Genomic DNA, 7229 nt, shown 5'->3' on the forward strand with positions numbered 1-7229 from the left:
TTGGATTAATATTGTGAAAATGGCTATACTAGCAAAAGCAATCTTCAGATTCAATGTAATCCTCATCAAAATCCCAATGTTGTTCTCCACAGAAATAAAAAAATCAATCCTAATATGAAGTAGTACTGGTATAAAAACATATGTAAAATGAAATGGGATAGGTTAGAATAGAGTAGAATACCCAGCTACAGTTATCTGATTTTGGATGAAAAGTGCAAAAAAACATGTTGGGGAGCAGACAGCCTCTTGAACAAATGGTGTTGGGAAAACTGATATCCATGTATAGAAGACTGAAGCTAGGTTCTTATCTCTCATCCTATACAAAAATCAATTTAAAAAATGTACCAAAGGCTGGGTGCCAGTGGCTCACAACTGTAATCCTAGTGCCTCAGGAGGCAGAGATCAGGAGGATCATGGTTTGAAGCCAGCCTGGGCAAATAGTTCTGCAAGACCCTATCTCAAAAACACCCTTCACCAAAAAAAAAGGGCTGGTGGAGTAGCTCAAGGTGTAAGCCCTGAATTCAAGCCCCAGTATTGAAAAAAAAAAAAAAAGAAAAAGATCATAGACTTTAATGTAAGACCTAAAATTTTGAAACTGCTACAGGAAAACATGGAAAGCCCTGGAAGATATAGGCACTGGCAATGACTATCTGAATAGGGCTTCAAAAGCTCAGGAAATAAGAGCAAGAACTGAAAAATGGAATTATATCACGTTAAAAGCTTCTGCACATCAAAGACACAGATACCAAAATGAAGAGATCTTACAGAATGGGAGAGAATTTTTTCCAGTTATTCATTAAGCAAAGAATTAATATCCAGAATATATAAAGGACTCAAAAAAATTAAGCACCAAAAAGACCCAAATAACCCAATCAATGGGCAAATGAACAGACAGTTCTCAAAAGAAGTACAAAAGGTCAATAAATACCTGAAGAAATGTTCACATCCTTAGTCATAAAGGAAACTCAAACCAAAACTACACTGCGATTCCATCTTGCCCAGTCAGAATGGCTGTCATCAAGAAAATAAACAACAGATGCTATCAAGGATACAGGGAAAAGGAAGTCCTGTACACTGTTGACAGTATAAACTAGCCACTATGGAAATCAGTATGGAGGTTCCTCTGAGAACTAAAAATATAACCGCCATATGATCCAGCTATACCACTCTTGGTATATACCACTCTTGGTTCCTTTGGTGTTCCCAAAGGAACACAAGTCAGCACACAATAGAGACACCTGCACACCTGTGTTTATCATAGCACTGCTCACAATAGCCAAGCAATGGAATCAGCCTAGGTGCCATCAACAGATGAATGGATACAGAAAATGTGGTGTATATATATAAGGGAATGTTATTCATGCATAGAGTAGAAAGAAATTATGTCATTTGAAGGAAAATGGAGAGAGCATGATATTATTGTGTTAAGTGACATAAGCTAGATTCAGGAAGACAAATATTGCAGATTTTCTCTTATGTGGAAGCTCAATCTAAGAAAAAAAATAGATATGAACATAAATGAGGGACTATTTGGGGTGGAACTAGTAGGAGGTGGGTGGGGGAAAAGAGAGGACGAGGGTGGAAGAAAATGATGGAAGTCTTATAGGCATGTATGAAAAGGTTATAATGAACCCATTTAAAAATTGCAAGAAAGAGAATAAAAGGGGGGTAGGGGCAAGGGATAAGAAAAAGTAATAGAGGGAGTAAATACAACCAAAGTATATTATATTTACATATGGAAATACCACACCAAAACTCCCCATATTGTACAATCAATATGCACTAGTTTAAAAATGTGGAAAAATCCTAGCTTAGTTACATAGAAGAGAATGTGGCACAAAGAATACAAAATAAAATAAAAAGCAAATATTTAAGCCCCTATAACATCTTTGTGTGGGTATGAATAAGTCACTCTTTTCTCTGGATAGATACAGTTCCAGAGGAAGTGATCCAGATAAGGATTCAGGATGAATCCGTAAAACTGAAAAGGTACCCACCTGTTGACAAGGAACTGGGTAGGCTCCTCCCCTCTGATGCAGATGGTCCTGCAAGGACCCTTTTCAGTCAGTCATGGCCAGCAGTTGTCTTTCTAAGCTCAATTTCAGCTCCCTTCAGAGTTGACACCAGTCTTGTTTCCAGGGAATTCAAATTAGCAGGGTCATGGATGCTGAGGTCAGTCCCAGGGGGCCAGGATGGCTCCCAGTCCTGGAGGGCAGGTAGACCAGTCCCAGCCAAGGCTGGAGCCTCCAAACCTCTCACTGCATCAGATCTTGGGACCTCTGGGGTCCCACACCCATCCTCTGGATCTTCTGAGGGAGATCTCTGATTCCACACAATCTGTCAACCCTTAGACAAAAAGTTGAAAACCTTGTGGTCTCAACTGAGAATTTGCTGGAAGTATTGTAAACACTATGAAGAGATACTTATAACACTGAAAGAAAAAACTCTTCATAAGAATTTTCCCAGAGATGAGTGGATAAGAACCCTTTCTCATAATTTGTGGACATCAACAGGTAACATGACACTTGGTGAAAGGGCAGGTTCTGGAGACTGCTTTGGATGCTCCGGAAACAAGTTTATTGTGCAAAAATCATGATGTAATTTTGATAAGAAATTAATTCTCAGTGTCCACCCCTATCAGAGAAGGGTAAAGTCATTCTCAAGCTCACACTCACATGGTCAGCTGCCTTTTGGACATCATCAGTTGGATGTCTAAGAGGCATCTCAAACCTAACATGTCTAAACCAGAAATCTGAACCCTTGCCTTCCCACCCCACCCCACCCCACCCCAATCTTCTCCACCTGTGCCCTTTCCCTTCTTTACCTATGGCAATGCCATCCTTCCATTTTCTCAGGTGAAACACCTTAGAGTCATCCTTGGCTCCCCCCTCCTCTTCTGGTCAATCATTGTGCTTCTACCTTGGAGATATGTCAAGAGCCCAAGTAGGCACCATTTATCCCATAATACCCTGGCCCAAGGTACCATCCTCTCTCACTTGGATCCTTGCAAATGGCAGTTTAGTGGCTTCCTTAGTGGCTTTCTAGCTGTGGTCAAGAACTAGCAGCTAAAACAATTTTGTTAAAAATAAGTCAGATCATGGCAACACTGACCTGAAAATCCTCAACAACCCTCTACTTCTTCCAAAATTAAACCCTACATTCTGTAAGACTCTCTATGATTTGGCTCTCTGTTACTCCTCTGACCTCCTTTCCAAACCACTCCAGCCTCATGCTCCTCTCTTAAGAATTTACACTGCTATTCAAGAGGACTCAATTATATTATGCCTTGGGGTAAACTTATTTGCATTGAAACTGGCTGGTGAGTTTTGACCTTCCTGTATTTGGAGATTTTTATCTTTATTTAGATTTTAAAAGTTTTCTACTACCTTTTCTTTCTTTCTTTCTTTCTTTTTTTTTTTTTTTTGGTGTTGGTGGTTTTGGAGATTGAATTCAGGGCTTTGTACTTGCCAGGCAAGTGCTCTACCACTTGAGCCATCCCCTCCCCCACAATCCTTTTGATTTTAGTTTGTTTTTGCCCAGACCAGCCTCTGACCACAATCTTATCTCTACCTCCCGAGTAGCTGGGATTACAGGTGTGTACCATCACACCTGGCTCCATCTATTATCTTTTTGAATAAGTTTTTCTATTCCTTTGTCATTCTCAAGCCCTGCTTGAACCCAATAGCCTGAGTATTTGCTCTTTTGACACTATTCTGTAGTTCCTGTAAATTTTTTCTACTCCTTTTCATTCTTTTTCTTCTCTCTCTCTCTCTCTCTCTCTCTCTCTCTCTGTGTGTGTGTGTGTGTGTGTGTGTGTGTGTGTGTGTGTTTGAATTGCCTATCTTCAAGCACACTGATTCTTTTGTTTGCTTGATTTTGCTCTTGGTACTTTCTATTTCAGTTTTCACTTATTTTGTTGCATTTTTCAGCTCCAGGATCTCTCTCTGTCTCTCTCTCTCTCTCTCTCTCTCTCTCTCTCTCTCTCTCTCTCTCAATCTCTCTATTAAGTATCTCTGACAAATTACTGACTAGTTTCTCTGAGTTTTCTTAAAGTTTGTTGAGTTTCATTAAGCCATTTATTTTGAGTTCTCTACCTGAGAGACTGCACGTCTCTAGCACTTTATGGTTGGTTTCTGGTGCCTTATTTTGTCTGTTAAGTGAGGTCATGATTCTCTGAGTACTCCCGATTCTGAGGGTATACAAAGACATCTGCTTGTTGAAGGATCTGGTGCTCATGCCAGTCTTCACAGTCTGGGTTTGCTCGTGCCTGTCCTTTCAGAGAGTCTAAGTGGCTGTTTGTTATGTTCTCTGAGCCTGTGGTCACTGGCACTGTTCCAGTACTAGATAGTGCCTACGGTCAGGTTTGCCATGACCCTGCAGTTGGTGTGTTACAGTGGCCTAGATGGACTTAGGGAGGGTGTCTAAATAGACCAACTACTTCTGCTGGGTCTGAGGTTTCTGCCTGTGGTCAGGGTAAATTCAGAGTTGTTATCCATGGTCACTGATCTCTGTTCAGGAGCTGCAGGGATCTCCCTGAAGTTGGGCCTAAATATATATGGTAGGTTCACTGCAGGACTACCAGGCAATATTTTGCACCTATTTCTGTCATTTTCTCCCAAGGAGAAAAATGACTCTTTCCATACTGTGCTGCCTGGGGTTGACACTGAGGTTGTCATAACACTGGGTCACTAACACAGCACAGGGGTAGGCCCAGGCTGCTATGGCCTACCTGTTGCTGAGGTTTGTTCATGGCCCAAGGCCTGTATAGTTGGCCAATGGTGATGTGAGCTAGGACACAAGTCCATTCCACTGGGGCTGGGACAGGTCCAGAGGCTCCATCTGTGAGCACCAGCTTGGGGCCAGGGGCCACTATGTTCTGTCTGGTGTTGGTTTTCACCACGGCAGACATGAAACTGAATTTCAAGGTAGAGTCCTGTGCTCACTTCCCTCCAGCACAGGGAGTCTCCTTCTGTGCTCTGCTGTCTGGGGTTGGAGGAGGGATGCTGAAGGATGTGCCTTAGCTGATAAAGTTGATGCTAAGTTGGGTGCACCTAAAGCTCACATTTGCCAGGCCCAGAGCAGTGCTGGGTGCAGTCACCAGTGATGTGGGCTAGAACACAAGTCTGTCCCATTGGATTTGCTCCAGAGCAGGTCCAGAGGTTCTTTCTTTAGGCACCGGCCTGGAATCAGGGTGCATGGGGGTCTCCCTGATGCTCAGTTTCACTGTGGTGGCCTGCTCCTTGATGACAAGTCAAGGCTTGTGCTTACTTCCTTAGCTTTCTCTCTCTCTCCATGTGGGGCTGCTTGGATTGGAAGGAAGGTGACATAGGCAAAGCAACTATGTCCCCTCACATCTTCAGTGAATCTTTTCTTACCATTGGCTTGAAACTAGGCACCAAGACCTCTCAGTTTATTCCTTTAGCTCTTGTGAAAGTAACTCTGTGTGTGGGGAGAGCCAGTCACTGGAGGGTCAGTCCTCTGTCTTGCCCATCCCCCAGCTGTAATTTTTACCTTAGCTCCTCTACATGTAATGGGTCTTATTTTTCTTTTTCTCAATCTGCCTTCAAGGTTCTTCTCTTCTTTGGCTTTCAGCAGTCTGACTATGTGGGATGTGTGTGTGTGTGTGTGTGTGTGTGTGTATATGTGTGTGTACATGTGTATGTGTGTGCATGTGCATGTATGTGTGTATTTGTATGTGTATATGTGTACATGTGTGTATGTGTATATTTGTGTGTCTGTGCATGTGCATTGTGTGTGTATGTGTGTATGTGTATGTATGTGTGCATGTATATGTGTATTTGTGTGTGCATGTGTGTATTTGTATGTGTACATATGTATTTGTGTGCATGTGTGTGCATGTGTGTGCGCGCACACATTTGTGTATGTGTGCATGCGTGTGTGCATGTGCGTGTGTGCACATGTGTGTGCGTGTGTGTGTATGTGCGTGTGTGTGTGCGTGTGTGTACTCATCCTGCTGTAGTCTCTGAACATCTTGGATCTGTGATTTTCACTAATCTTTTTATTGGGTTTGGTTTGGGCTGCACTGGCTTGAGCCATGTCTCCAGCCCTTTTTACTTTGGTATTCTGGAGATGGAGTCTTGCTTTTTTGCCCAAGCCAGCCTGGACCACCATCCTCTTATCTTCAGCTTCCTGAGGCACTGGAATGATAGGCATATGCCACCATGCCCAGCTTTTCTTCCCATTTGAATAGAGTCTCTCAAACTTTTTGCCTGGGGCTGGGCTGGAAATGTAATCCTCTGGGGTTCAGCCTCCTGGTACAGTTTTGAATTACAAGTCTGCACCACCACACCCAGCTATTGTTGAGATGGGGTCTTGAGAAGTTTTTGCCCAGGCTGGCCTTGAACCAAGATCTTCTCAATCTCAGCCCCCCACGTAGCTAGGATTACAGGTGTGAGTTACCAGGGCATAGCTGATTTTCACTAATTTAAAAAGTGATTCTCAGTCATTCTGCTCTCTCATTCTCTTCGCTGGAACTCCAATTAGACATTTGTTAGTTTCTTTGATATTATGCCATAGCTCTTGGTTATTCTGTTTTTAATTTTTTCACTCTCTGCTTCTCTCTGCTTCAGTTTGAACAATTTTTATTGACTTCTCATGAAGCTAGATGCTTGTTTCCGCAGCTGCGTCTAATCTGCTGACAAGTCTATTGAAGGCATTCTTTGTCTCTGGCATAATATATTTTTATTCTGAGCATTTCAATTTAACACTTCTTTTATATCTTCCACTTTTCTTCTGAGATATCCTGTTCATTTGTGTGGATTACTGACCTTTCCACTAGATCCTTTAGCAAGCTCCCCATAGTTATTTAAACTCCCTGTTAGTTTCAACATTTCGACATCTGGATTATCCATGGGTTTTGTTCTATTGATTGTTTGAACGCACTCATATGTGTGTGTGTGTGTGTGTGTGTGTGTGTGTGTGTGTGTGTGTGTGTGTGTGTGTGAAAGGGACAGTGATGTTGCTGGCCCTGACCTAATGTCCAGCAATGCCTTGGGCAGGTGGTCTAGTGAGGCAGGGGCAGCCTGTCTGATTAAATTTGTAAGCAAGGACTTTGAGACCATCTTTGCAGCTACAGAGGAGGCTTGGTGGTTTTTCTCAGAAGTTCCCATCTGCAGCAAGAATGCATTGAGAATAGAGGTGACAAAACCACAAGAAGCAGAGGCTCTGAATGCACACTCTGGGAACCAGTGAACTTTGGAGGGAGGGGG

This window comes from Castor canadensis, chromosome 5, assembly GCF_047511655.1.
Source record: "Castor canadensis chromosome 5, mCasCan1.hap1v2, whole genome shotgun sequence".
Classification (NCBI taxonomy): Eukaryota; Metazoa; Chordata; class Mammalia; order Rodentia; family Castoridae; genus Castor; species Castor canadensis.